This window comes from Pseudophryne corroboree, chromosome 1 (genome assembly GCF_028390025.1).
Source record: "Pseudophryne corroboree isolate aPseCor3 chromosome 1, aPseCor3.hap2, whole genome shotgun sequence".
NCBI classification, from domain to species: domain Eukaryota; kingdom Metazoa; phylum Chordata; class Amphibia; order Anura; family Myobatrachidae; genus Pseudophryne; species Pseudophryne corroboree.
Genome location: NC_086444.1, coordinates 672,518,061 through 672,529,965, shown reverse-complemented (window position 1 = coordinate 672,529,965; position 11,905 = coordinate 672,518,061). Strand labels below are relative to the sequence as shown.

At 43.5% G+C, this 11,905-nt stretch overlaps 1 pseudogene; it reads right to left on the bottom strand.

The window, feature by feature from the left end:
- Positions 1–11,514: 11,514 nt before the first annotated feature.
- Positions 11,515–11,633, bottom strand: LOC134945046 (5S ribosomal RNA; annotated as a pseudogene).
- Positions 11,634–11,905: the final 272 nt, after the last annotated feature.

Sequence of the window (11,905 nt, the reverse complement as noted above, 5' to 3'; positions counted from 1 at the left end):
GAACTTGTAGCAACAATAAACAAGTAGAAAAAAAAAAGAGAATGCAAGTACACCGCCATATGTAGTAGAGATGTGCACTTGAAATTTTTCGGGTTCTGTGTTTTGGTTTTGGGTTCGGTTCCGCGGCCGTGTTTTGGGTTCGACCGCGTTTTTGCAAAACCTCACCGAATTTTTTTTGTCGGATTCGGGTGTGTTTTGGATTCGGGTGTTTTTTTCAAAAAACACTAAAAAACAGCTTAAATCATAGAATTTGGGGGTCATTTTGACCCCAAAGTATTATTAACCTCAAAAACCATAATTTCCACTCATTTTCAGTCTATTCTGAATACCTCACACCTCACAATATTATTTTTAGTCCTAAAATTTGCACCGAGGTCGCTGGATGACTAAGCTAAGCGACCCTAGTGGCCGACACAAACACCTGGCCCATCTAGGAGTGGCACTGCAGTGTCACGCAGGATGGCCCTTCCAAAAAACACTCCCCAAACAGCACATGACGCAAAGAAAAAAAGAGGCGCAATGAGGTAGCTGTGTGAGTAAGATAAGCGACCCTAGTGGCCGACACAAACACCTGGCCCATCTAGGAGTGGCACTGCAGTGTCACGCAGGATGGCCCTTCCAAAAAACACTCCCCAAACAGCACATGACGCAAAGAAAAAAAGAGGCGCAATGAGGTAGCTGTGTGAGTAAGATAAGCGACCCTAGTGGCTGACACAAACACCTGGCCCATCTAGGAGTGGCACTGCAGTGTCACGCAGGATGGCCCTTCCAAAAAACACTCCCCAAACAGCACATGACGCAAAGAAAAAAAGAGGCGCAATGAGGTAGCTGTGTGAGTAAGATAAGCAACCCTAGTGGCCGACACAAACACCTGGCCCATCTAGGAGTGGCACTGCAGTGTCACGCAGGATGGCCCTTCCAAAAAACACTCCCCAAACAGCACATGACGCAAAGAAGAAAAAAAGAAAAAAGAGGTGCAAGATGGAATTGTCCTTGGGCCCTCCCACCCACCCTTATGTTGTATAAACAGGAAATGCACACTTTAACCAACCCATCATTTCAGTGACAGGGTCTGCCACACGACTGTGACTGAAATGACGGGTTGGTTTGGACCCCCACCAAAAAAGAAGCAATTAATCTCTCCTTGCACAAACTGGCTCTACAGAGGCAAGATGTCCACGTCATCATCATCCTCCGATATATCACCGTGTACATCCCCCTCCTCACAGATTATCAATTCGTCCCCACTGGAATCCACCATCTCAGCTCCCTGTGTACTTTGTGGAGGCAATTGCTGCTGGTCAATGTCTCCACGGAGGAATTGATTATAATTCATTTTAATGAACATCATCTTCTCCACATTTTCTGGAAGTAACCTCGTACGCCGATTGCTGACAAGGTGAGCGGCGGCACTAAACACTCTTTCGGAGTACACACTTGTGGGAGGGCAACTTAGGTAGAATAAAGCCAGTTTGTGCAAGGGCCTCCAAATTGCCTCTTTTTCCTGCCAGTATAAGTACGGACTGTGTGACGTGCCTACTTGGATGCGGTCACTCATATAATCCTCCACCATTCTTTCAATGGGGAGAGAATCATATGCAGTGACAGTAGACGACATGTCCGTAATCGTTGTCAGGTCCTTCAGTCCGGACCAGATGTCAGCATCAGCAGTCGCTCCAGACTGCCCTGCATCACCGCCAGCGGGTGGGCTCGGAATTCTGAGCCTTTTCCTCGCACCCCCAGTTGCGGGAGAATGTGAAGGAGGAGATGTTGACAGGTCGCGTTCCGCTTGACTTGACAATTTTCTCACCAGCAGGTCTTTGAACCCCAGCAGACTTGTGTCTGCCGGAAAGAGAGATCCAAGGTAGGTTTTAAATCTAGGATCGAGCACGGTGGCCAAAATGTAGTGCTCTGATTTCAACAGATTGACCACCCGTGAATCCTTGTTAAGCGAATTAAGGGCTCCATCCACAAGTCCCACATGCCTAGCGGAATCGCTCCGTGTTAGCTCCTCCTTCAATGTCTCCAGCTTCTTCTGCAAAAGCCTGATGAGGGGAATGACCTGACTCAGGCTGGCAGTGTCTGAACTGACTTCACGTGTGGCAAGTTCAAAGGGTTGCAGAACCTTGTACAATGTTGAAATCATTCTCTGTACGCCGAAAGTGTCCCGCAATTCTTCTGGCCACCGACAGCATCTCTTGCACGCCCCTGCCGTTTTTTAAAAAATTCTGCACCACCAAATTCAAGGTATGTGCAAAACATGGGACGTGCTGGAATTTGCCCATATTTAATGCACACACAATATTGCTGGCGTTGTCCGATGCCACAAATCCACAGGAGAGTCCAATTGGGGTAAGCCATTCCGCGATGATCTTCCTCAGTTGCCGTAAGAGGTTTTCAGCTGTGTGCGTATTCTGGAAACCGGTGATACAAAGCGTAGCCTGCCTAGGAAAGAGTTGGCGTTTGCGAGATGCTGCTACTGGTGCCGCCGCTGCTGTTCTTGCGGCGGGAGTCCATACATCTACCCAGTGGGCTGTCACAGTCATATAGTCCTGACCCTGACCTGCTCCACTTGTCCACATGTCCGTGGTTAAGTGGACATTGGGTACAACTGCATTTTTTAGGACACTGGTGAGTCTTTTTCTGACGTCCGTGTACATTCTCGGTATCGCCTGCCTAGAGAAGTGGAACCTAGATGGTATTTGGTAACGGGGGCACACTACCTCAAGAAATTGTCTAGTTCCCTGTGAACTAATGGCGGATACCGGACGCACGTCTAACACCAACATAGTTGTCAAGGCCTCAGTTATCCGCTTTGCAGCAGGATGACTGCTGTGATATTTCATCTTCCTCGCAAAGGACTGTTGGACAGTCAATTGCTTGGTGGAAGTAGTAAAAGTGGTCTTACGATTTCCCCTCTGGGATGACCATCGACTCCCAGCAGCAACAACAGCAGCGCCAGCAGCAGTAGGCGTTACACGCAAGGATGCATCGGAGGAATCCCAGGCAGGAGAAGAATCGTCAGAATTGCCAGTGACATGGCCTGCAGGACTATTGGCATTCCTGGGGAAGGAGGAAATTGACACTGAGGGAGTTGGTGGGGTGGTTTGCGTGAGCTTGGTTACAAGAGGAAGGGATTTACTGGTCAGTGGACTGCTTCCGCTGTCGCCCAAAGTTTTTGAACTTGTCACTGACTTATTATGAATGCGCTGCAGGTGACGTATAAGGGAGGATGTTCCGAGGTGGTTAACGTCCTTACCCCTACTTATTACAGCTTGACAAAGGCAACACACGGCTTGACAAATGTTGTCCGCATTTCTGTTGAAATACTTCCACACCGAAGAGCTGATTTTTTTGGTATTTTCACCAGGCATGTCAACGGCCATATTCCTCCCACGGACAACAGGTGTCTCCCCGGGTGCCTGACTTAAACAAACCACCTCACCATCAGAATCCTCCTTGTCAATTTCCTCCCCACCACCAGCAACACCCATATCCTCCTCATCCTGGTGTACTTCAACACTGACATCTTCAATCTGACTATCAGGAACTGGACTGCGGGTGCTCCTTCCAGCACTTGCAGGGGGCGTGCAAATGGTGGAAGGTGCATGCTCTTCACGTCCAGTGGTGGGAAGGTCAGGCATCGCAACCGACACAATTGGACTCTCCTTGTGGATTTGGGATTTCGAAGAACGCACAGTTCTTTGCGGTGCTTTTGCCAGCTTGAGTCTTTTCATTTTTCTAGCGAGAGGCTGAGTGCTTCCATCCTCATGTGAAGCTGAACCACTAGCCATGAACATAGGCCAGGGCCTCAGCCGTTCCTTGCCACTCCGTGTGGTAAATGGCATATTGGCAAGTTTACGCTTCTCCTCCGACAATTTTATTTTAGATTTTGGAGTCCTTTTTTTACTGATATTTGGTGTTTTGGACTTTACATGCTCTGTACTATGACATTGGGCATCGGCCTTGGCAGACGACGTTGCTGGCATTTCATCGTCTCGGCCATGACTAGTGGCAGCAGCTTCAGCACGAGGTGGAAGTGGATCTTGATCTTTCCCTAATTTTGGAACCTCCACATTTTTGTTCTCCATATTTTAATAGGCACAACTAAAAGGCACCTCAGGTAAACAATGGAGATGGATGGATACTAGTATACTTATGGATGGACGAGCGACTGCCGACATAGAGGTAGCTACAGCCGTGGACTACCGTACTGTGTCTGCTGCTAATATAGACTGGATGATAATGAGATGAAATTAATATATATATATATAATATCACTAGTACTGCAGCCGGACAGGTATATATATTTATTATGTAATGACTGATGACGGACCTGCTGGACACTGTCAGCTCAGCAGCACTGCAGACTGCTACAGTAAGCTACTATAGTAGTATGTATCAAGAAGAAAGAAAAAAAAAAAACCACGGGTAGGTGGTATACAATTATGGATGGACGAGCGACTGCCGACACAGATGTAGCTACAGCCGTGGACTACCGTACTGTGTCTGCTGCTAATATAGACTGGATGATAATGAGATGAAATTAATATATATATATATATATATATAATATCACTAGTACTGCAGCCGGACAGGTATATATATTTATTATGTAATGACTGATGACGGACCTGCTGGACACTGTCAGCTCAGCAGCACCGCAGACTGCTACAGTAAGCTACTATAGTAGTATGTATCAAGAAGAAAGAAAAGAAAAAAAACCACGGGTAGGTGGTATACAATTATGGATGGACGAGCGACTGCCGACACAGAGGTAGCTACAGCCGTGGACTACCGTACTGTGTCTGCTGCTAATATAGACTGGATGACAATGAGATGAAATTAATATATATATATATATATAATATCACTAGTACTGCAGCCGGACAGGTATATATATTTATTATGTAATGACTGATGACGGACCTGCTGGACACTGTCAGCTCAGCAGCACCGCAGACTGCTACAGTAAGCTACTATAGTAGTATGTATCAAGAAGAAAGAAAAAAAAACAACAACGGGTAGGTGGTATACAATTATGGATGGACGAGCGACTGCCGACACAGAGGTAGCTACAGCCGTGGACTACCGTACTGTGTCTGCTGCTAATATAGACTGGATGATAATGAGATGAAATTAATATATATATATATATAATATCACTAGTACTGCAGCCGGACAGGTATATATATTTATTATGTAATGACTGATGACGGACCTGCTGGACACTGTCAGCTCAGCAGCACCGCAGACTGCTACAGTAAGCTACTATAGTAGTATGTATCAAGAAGAAAGAAAAAAAAAAAACAACGAGTAGGTGGTATACAATTATGGATGGACGAGCGACTGCCGACACAGAGGTAGCTACAGCCGTGGACTACCGTACTGTGTCTGCTGCTAATATAGACTGGATGATAATGAGATGAAATTAATATATATATATATAATATCACTAGTACTGCAGCCGGACAGGTATATATATTTATTATGTAATGACTGATGACGGACCTGCTGGACACTGTCAGCTCAGCAGCACCGCAGACTGCTACAGTAAGCTACTATAGTAGTATGTATCAAGAAGAAAGAAAAAAAAACAAAAAACACGGGTAGGTGGTATACAATTATATATATATTATATACAATTATATATATATATATATATATTAAACTGGTGGTGATTAATTAAACTGGTGGTCAGGTCACTGGTCACACTATCAGCAACTTGCAAGTAGTACTCCTAAGCAGACAATCACAATATATACTGGTGGTCAGTGTGGTCACAATGGCAGTGTGGCACTCTGGCAGCAAAAGTGTGCACTGTACGTTAAAATATGTACTCCTGCTCTCAGACTCTAACTGCTCCCCACTGTCTCCCCCACAAGTCAGATATACAGTCACACTATCACTTCAGCAAGTAGTAGTACTCCTCCTAATGCTCCCCAAAATTACTAAAGTAAATACTGAGTCTCTCTCTACTCTAGTCTCACTCTCTTCTCTATAAACGGAGAGGACGCCAGCCACGTCCTCTCCCTATCAATCTCAATGCACGTGTGAAAATGGCGGCGACGCGCGGCTCCTTATATAGAATCCGAGTCTCGCGATAGAATCCGAGCCTCGTGAGAATCCGACAGCGGGATGCTGACGTTCGGGCGCGCTCGGGTTAACCGAGCAAGGCGGGAAGATCCGAGTCGCTCGGCCCCGTGTAAAAAAACCTGAAGTTCGGGCGGGTTCGGATTCCGAGGAACCGAACCCGCTCATCTCTAATATGTAGATGTGGAAGCAGTTACGGCCAGCATACAAACTATAGAAAATATTAAAAATATGAAAAATATGACTGTGACCTATATATGTACTAATGAATGTTTAAGTTTTATTTAGGAGGAGAAGGTGACCTGATTGTTTTCAGCCATTTCTCATGCACCCAGAGGAGTATCCAACCGGTAAAAGAAGAGCAGTAGCCTGTGGGAAAAGTGGCTGAGACCAGTGGAACAGGTAAGTATGGTATAATTTGTGTACATATATAGTAAAACCCAAAAATAAAACAAAAAAATCAAGAAAGTAACGTCAGAAATGGAGAAAAACCTGTCCGCACATTAGTATTTGCCAGTAGGAAAGCGGACAGAGACAAGGTAACCCCCGGGTATTTCTTTTAGTTACCATATAAGAAGTATTCATTCCTAGTAATGCCCCTAGTCAAGATGAGCTCGGAAATGTTTGTTGGACCATGTACAGACCCTTTATACGGGATGAGAAGGATTGAATGAATACTTCGCATGACCTAGAAGCTTGTTAAACTTTTTTTTTGTTTTTGTCTCTTGCAGTAATAGAAAACTCTCCATCTGGATAAGATCACTGGTAAACACTAATTCGGCAAATGGGAGGTGGCTGTCTCTGTGCAAATGGACAGGCTCAATAAGGCATTGAGTGTCAGGGTGCAGACTTCTTTGCAAAATTGGAAAGGGGTCACAGTAGCTAATCTTAGATAGTGTGCTATTGAAAATCACAAGAATAGTGCTAGGCGCAGAGAACAACAGGTGGAGAGGTTGAGGACGGTAAGTATACTGGCACATACAGGAAAGACCCATCAGTCCAAACCCCAGATCCCTAATGGTCAATAATATGTTACACTTGTCGGAAGGAAGGGCATTTTGCCAGAGATTGTAGGAGTAGTAGGACACATAGTCAATATAGATTCCCTAGACAGAAAACACAAGCCACATTATTAAACACATAGACGGGACCAAGGGACATATAGTAAGGAATCATAAGCCATATAGAAAACACAGATTCGGCTGGGAAGAACAAAATAAATGCAACATTACCCTTTGACAAAACTTGCTGGGGTTAAGATGGGGCCTCTAAACTTTTGCTTCCTTTTCCTAGCAGAAATGGCCCCTGATTAACTTAATTTTGTTAGATATGATATACATATACTGTGCTCCCGCTCAGGAAGTACAAAGTATGTTAGACACCCACAAAGACTAATGTCGCATTCTACTGTTCTAGATGCATGTCCATCACAGGTAGAGGAAATTATCTCACAGATACCGAGTTCCCTATGAACTTAGGATGGACAGGACACTGGATTGATGGCTGGGATAGTCCCAATAGCGATACGATAAACACAGAAATTTTTTAAGGGGAGTAGACCAAGTAGACAATCACTTCCCCGTAGTCCCCAATCCAGTTGTCAAATTTTTATTAAATCTTCACCTCTACAAACTCATATGTCACCAACCTCTATTCTGTTTCTCTACAGTTTCCTCTTCATCTTTTGCGTTCACACAGGGTGGTACAATACATGGACCCAATTACAGTTCAAACTCCACATGCCTAGGTCCTTCAGAGTTCTGCCCAAACCCAGTATATCTCAACAGCACGATAACACCAGTATTACTGCAGTGTGCCTTGTCATGCACAAAGGGTGGAGAATGGGAATACTGGTGAAGGGAAATTTTGTATAGACACTGATATGCCTGTTGGTGAATGGCAAACCTGACATTTTCTTTTTCAATTTCTTCTTCTTTCTCTCCTCTAGAGATGTTTCTTTTTTTTTTTTGAGTTATGCTCATGGTACTCTACATTGCTAACACACGATAGTAAATTAAAATGAAAAATTTGTGTTCCCTACAGGAAAAGGCAGTCTGGAGGACAAAAAGGTATGGCCAGGAGTCCTCTGGACTGTGGACAGGTGGACACGGTAAGCCAGTAGCCCCCAGAGCATACCTTCCAAGTCAAGCTGAGATGGCACACGGTCTGACTCATCTAGGTAAAGAGGGTATGTGCAGGCTGATGAGAGCTTACTGGTGTGCGCCAGGATTCTATTCTCATGCAGGTAAGAGAGCAATGACCTGTCTTGCTTGCTTGAGGAAGAATATTGGTAAAGCAATACCAACAGAGCCATCCCATATCCCTCCTGCAGATGGATCTTTTCAGGAAATACAAATCGACTTTGTACAGTTAACACCCTTTAGGAATTATTGCTATGTATTGGTGTGCACTGCTGTTTTCTCAAACTGGGTAGAGGCATTTCCTGCCGCCACGGATGCTGCTGTGTTTACTGCAAAGAAAAAATTGCGCAAAAATTTGTGTGTAGATAATGGTACCCCTAGAAGTAGGAGCAAAGCTTGAAATTTTACTATTGTGATCATAGATACTGCCGCTAGTATTATGTAGCATCGGAACCACTCCCAGATCTTCACTCAACGAATCACCCTCTTCGAAATTTGTTTTTGTGTCTTTTTGGTTGTTTTTGGAAGACAACCCCATGTCATGATTGATCCGCACAATGATCAGAAATACACCAATGAGGTGACAGTACAGTACCTTATTGAGATGAGCCAGCATTTGAGAACTTGACAAAAGAACTTGAAACTGTTGATTGCTGGTATGCCAAATACTAACTGTCTTGATTGTGAACCAAGAGACTGTGTGATTGTTCTTACGCTCAGGTTGCCTAATAGACAGGTGGGAAGGACCATACCAAGTTTTGTTGACAGCACTATCCCAGTGAAAGTAGCCGAGAGACTTGGGTCCACGATTCCCATTGCAGGAAAGTCGGTAGTCCGAAAGGAACTCGTAAATGGAGTGAGATCGCAAAAGTATCACCAGAGACTCTGTTCTGTGAAGACTGAGAGGTGGCACTGTTGAACACTACCTGAGCGTACTAAAGGATTGCAGAGAGACCAGTCATTGTAATTGATTTGTTATGAACAAGAGTTGTTTTGTTCTATTTCTCTTTTCTCTCTTTCCCGCTGACAAACATTTTTTTTTCAGGATATTCTATTTTTGCGAGGTTTTTTTATGAGGAGTCGAGTGTGGGACTGGAACTGGTTCTGGAGGAAGGAGTGATTTCCTTATAGGATCCCAGGAAGGCAGTTGCTGTTTTGTACCAGAGGATGATGGAGTTGCTTTTAGACCAGATCCTACATGATTTTACAGAGAGAGAGAGAGAGATATAAGATGCAGTGAGGGAATGGTATTGTATGCTGGCCTGTAACTGTAACTGTATGTATTTTCTATTAACTGATTACTGTGTTATTGTATCCATGTAACTATAGGTATACTGTACATTGTAATATATTTTGAATCCATATCCTTTTAATAACAAATATATATACATCAATGAGCTTTGGAACTCAGACAATGTGTGGGTGTATTGTTTTCTCTTATGGGATGCAGTGTTTTGCTATGTATAGTACACATTCATGGCACATGGTAATAAGAGGTGCAGGCGTTTACAATATATATTAGAGCGGGCATTTTAAATATTTGTGAGAAAGCAATTTGGCATTCACAGCTTCTCATCAGACGCTTTTAATTTAGATTTTTGGGTCATTTTACTGAACTTTTGTTTTTTGGATTTTACATGCTCTCTTCTATGACATTGGGCATCGGCCTTGGCAGACGACGTTGATGGCATTTCATCGTCTCGGCCATGACTAGTGGCAGCAGCTTCAGCACGAGGTGGAAGTAGATCTTGATCATTCCCTACTTTACCCTCCACATTTTTGTTCTCCATCTTCTAATGAGTGGAATTATATGACAGTAATATATCAATAGCAATGGCCTACTGTACCGTACTGCTATATATATATATATATATATAAGTGTAGAAACAAGGATTAATACTGCGCCACATGTGATATGAATCAGATATGTTTAAGAAAATGGCAATGTATTTGTGACACTCCCCTATGTTATAGACGGGGCGTCAACTATGTCCCTCAAAATAAACAGGGGTGGTAATTCCCTGAGAAAAATGCAATGGAATGGGCGGATGAGGGATAATTAGCGACCACCGGTGTCAAAGTAAAAATTGCCAATGATATATGTATAAAAGAATATTTATTTAGTATAAAAAATAAACAATAAAAGACATATATATAAAATGGGACAACAACACAATCACAACTGATCTAAAACACTTAAAATGAATATAAAACTACAATGAATCAAGTAAGCAGATTTTTCCGTATCTGTGGTATGATGTAAGCACAGGTCTTCCAACGCGTTTCGTCACTTGGACTTCATCACAGGGCTGGGGTAGAATGGGACAAGCTGACTATATATAGTGGTAGCAATCAGGAAACAATTATGACATCATTTCCTGTTTAGAAACTGACTGTCACATGCTGCGTTTTTATAAACAGATCATCTAGTGCTAAGACATAGCTACATATATAGTGGGACTATTACCCACAGTTAGTATATAAAAACGATTGTTCCTTGGGGTTAAAAATGCAGTTAGTTCTGAGTTCATTGCTGTGAGAGCGGCGACTTCCGCCCTTCTTCCGGTATCCGGACGTATCCACGACTTCCGCCCCACTTCCGGTTTAGTTACTGCGCATGCGCGCACCGCGGGCTGAAGAAGCAGGACTGTAGAAAGCAGTTCTTTGATCATGGTGGCCATTTTTCAGTGGAGATTTGTAGTTTAAACACTGTGCGGCGGCCATCTTTAAGTGGATCATCTTATGGGACATTCCTGTGTATTATTTACAATGTTCCCATGAAAAAAGAAAAAAAGAAAAGTGTGTAAAACGTAATTGTCATTAAAAATAAACTTTAAAATGATAGTATGCAGGATGCAGGCTCAAGGGGGTATTAGAATAACAACATAAATGTTGAGATCAGTAAGAAACTTAATATTACTGTATGAAAATTAAAAGCTTTGTTATGACAGATAATGACAGCGAGTGAGAAGTATATAAGGTGCATATGCCAATATAGTGCATACATAAAGTGCCTATGCTGATTATTCATATTAAGAAGACATAACCCATGACTATAATTATACTGGGTGTCCAGTGCTCTATTTTGTGAGGTAGTAATAAAGTATACATCTTACTCAGATAGCTGTATATCAAAGTGCAAAAAAAGTGCATACATAAAGTGCCTGTGCTGATTAGTCTTATTCTGGAGACATGACTCATATATATAAGTGGGCTGGATGTGTCTGTGATTTGGTTAAAATGGAGTATACACCTTACTCGGGTAGCTATTTGTTGTTGTACTATACAGTACCTGATCTTTCCAGGTGGTCCCCCTCACTGGTACTGATCAGGCCCAGCACTGCTTAGCTTCCAAGGTCGGACGTATTTGGGCATTTCCAGCGCGGTTTGACTGTACCGACATTGTACCTTCTTGGTTGTAACTCCAATACTACCGAATTTAGTGATATTTAAAAAGTGCAAACAAGTAATGTGTGTTGGGGGAGGGGAGGGGGGGGAGGAGGTGAGGGTGAGGGAGGGTGGTAAGGATATGGAGTGGGGAGGGGGTGGGGGGGTGGAGGGAGAGGGAGGGAAGGATACGGGGGGAGGGGGTGATGTGCAAAGATACGGCTATATCTGTACTTCCATTTTTCACAAGAAGGGGGCGATCTCATAATTGTCGTTAAATCCTT